Raw genomic sequence first — 2,937 nt, 5'->3', positions numbered from 1 at the left:
GCAGCCGCTGGTGATGATGGACACGATGAGTGTGCCAGTAGGAGAGGAGTAATGCCTCCAGCGCCTGCAAGGTCGGCTGCAGAAGGCGTTTCCCGCAGGACACACAGGCGGGCGGTCGAGAGAGGAGAGGGACGTCGATTGACGGGCTGTGCCAGTAGAGGGCGACGGAGGAGGCCCTGCAGCAGCTTAGGGCTCGCCTGGATTGGGAGCCGCTCCAGTACATCCAGCGCTGGAGGCATTATCCCTCTCCTACTTTTTTTTTGTCGTTTTGTTAAACTTTAATTTACTACTTTGATGACGTACACACGTACACAGTGAACATCAGTGTTTCTAATCCTTCAACTCCCGGAGGCGACTGATGGCAGACTTCACCGTGACAGTCGAGGTGGTGTTGCAGGCCCAGGCTCCTCCGGCCACAGTCTTCATGCAGGATCCACAATGCCAAATACCAACAGCTCGCCTCTTCATCTTGGTCTTCCCACAGAAGGAGCAGGTATAATTGGCGTGCTGACTGATCTCGATTTCTTCACCATTTTACAGAGCGACGCTTTGTACCTGGTGCCATACTTGCCCACAATCCCCACTTTCTTTGTGCGTTTCGCCATCGTCGCGGCTCTGGCCCCTCTCCTCCTGGCCCACTCATCGTGTCTGTTGTGATCTATGCTAAAATAATTCCACTGTGCAGTGCACACGTGACAATAAACCACCATGCATATAGGCTGCTAAAAAAAAAGGTTCCCACGCTACCACAAAACCCGCAGCACGGAACGTGCTTGCTGCGGGCCAGATAAAATCTCGTGGCGGGCCGGATGTGGCCCGCGGGCCACAGTTTGGAGACTACTGCTCTAGAGCACTGCTGCAGGAGTCCCGCAGGGCAGTCTCCAAGGCCTAACAATCTTCAGTTCCTGTATTAAAAACCTGTCTTCTAAATAAGGCAAGGTAAAAATATTTGCTGATAATTGCACAATGTTTAATTCCATTCACGATACTGCAAGAAATGCAGAAATCCAAGCCCACATGTAACAAGATCTGCACTGTAGGAACGATATGATTGCACTCGGAAGGCTACAGAGGGACTTCACCAGGATGTTGCCTGATATGGAAATTCCGGCAAGAGGGAAACTCAAATATTTAAAGGTGTTAGGATGTCCTTTGAGATGCAATTGCATAGTAGGCTGTGGCTTAACTTCTGGAAAATGGAAGTTGTAGAGATACATACGTACCTGATGGTCCATGTTTACAAGGCAAGTAATGGGCTAGTTTCCATACTGCATCACCATGATCAAAACAACATTCAAGCATGGCTAGGTCATAGGGAATATAAAACAAAAAGAAAATCTTGGAAATACTGAGCAGGTCAGGATACATCTATGGGAAGAGAAACAGAGCCTTGTCTTTAATCTGAAACATTAACTGTTTCTCTTCCCACAGATGCGGCCTAATCTGCTGAGTATTTCCAGCATTTTAAGTTTTTATTTTAGATGTACAGCATCTGTGATTTTTAATTTTATTTCATTTGCAGGAAAGATTTGTGTCAAGGGTCAGGCAATGGAATTTCCAACAAGAGAGCATCTAATGAACAATTCTTTAAGTTACACTCTTGGGCTATACTTTAGCCAACAACGTTAAGTGTGTTGCGTTAACACTTGTGATTAAAGCAGCATTTTTGAGCTGGGTATCCTGCAATGTGCGATCCACCCTGATTAGCAATTGGCCTCTGTAAATTGCCCCAAGACGCACGGTAAAATCTAGGGGAGTTGATGGGAATGTGGGGAAAAAAAAATGACTTGTAATAGGATTAATGTAAAGATGGCCACAGACTCCATGGACTGAAAAGGGGATTCTATGATCTGTCTATCTATGATGCTGTAAAATGCACTGCATGTAAGGTTATAAAAACATAGTTTGCAAAACATTTCCTCTCAGAAAATATGTTTTAAATGCATAGCAATTTTGGTTTGCTGATTAATAATAATTATTTTATATTTTTTCATTTTATTTTATTTCGTACATGTTAAAAGACATCAATTAAAAAACAAAATAAACCAAAAAAAACAGAAGAAATACAAAGAATTTCATCCATTACTTAACGTCTTTACATGTGCGAAAAGGAGTAGGAAGAAGTGTGAACTTATTTAATCCTACCCCCATTCTCTAATCAATATTTATCAAGTATTATCTATAATAACTAATACCTAAAATACATATATAACTACATATATACTCACTCACCCCTACAATCATATGAATATACCTATTTACACAATAATGTCCATATTAATTACATCTGATATATATACATACATTAGGCCAATCATATATATACATATACCCGACCATTTACATACAAAATATAAATATAAATATAGTCACCCACCCGTATAATAAGTCAGATATTAATACAAAAATACTCATACACCCTTATATGTTCATATAGATATACTTATTTAAATAATGATGTGTTATTATATGTAGACCCCTGGTGACTGTTAATCCCCCTCCTCACTGTACCTAGAAAAAATCATGTGTTTATATTTGTTTTTAAACTGGATGATGTTTGAACATTGTTTAAATTCCGCATTCATTCTGTTCCATAGCTTTACTCCACTGATTGATATAGAAAATCTTTTCATTGTTGTTCGAGTATTGCGAATCTTGAAATTTAATGTTCCCCTTAAATTATACCCCCCTCTCTTTCATAAAACATTTCCTGTAAGTTACTTGGTAGCAAATTGTTTCTCACTTTGTACATGAATTGAGCTGTTTGATATTCCACAATGTCATAAAATTTGATTATTTTAGACTTTATAAATAATGAGTTGGTGTGTTCACAAAAACCGACATTATGAATTATTCTAATGGCTCATTTTTGCAGTATGAATAGTGGTTGTAGTGAACTTGCCCACACCTCTATATAGTAACTTAAATAAGGTGAAA

The 2,937-nt window shown here is 39.9% G+C and overlaps 1 pseudogene; it reads right to left on the bottom strand.

Moving 5' to 3' along the window:
* Nucleotides 1-330: 330 nt before the first annotated feature.
* Nucleotides 331-605, bottom strand: LOC144595510 (large ribosomal subunit protein eL43 pseudogene; annotated as a pseudogene).
* Between the last annotated feature and the right edge of the window lie 2,332 nt (nucleotides 606-2,937).

Source organism: Rhinoraja longicauda, chromosome 7 (genome assembly GCF_053455715.1).
Source record: "Rhinoraja longicauda isolate Sanriku21f chromosome 7, sRhiLon1.1, whole genome shotgun sequence".
In the NCBI taxonomy this organism is placed as follows: domain Eukaryota; kingdom Metazoa; phylum Chordata; class Chondrichthyes; order Rajiformes; family Arhynchobatidae; genus Rhinoraja; species Rhinoraja longicauda.
This window is presented reverse-complemented; position numbering and strand designations above follow the sequence as displayed.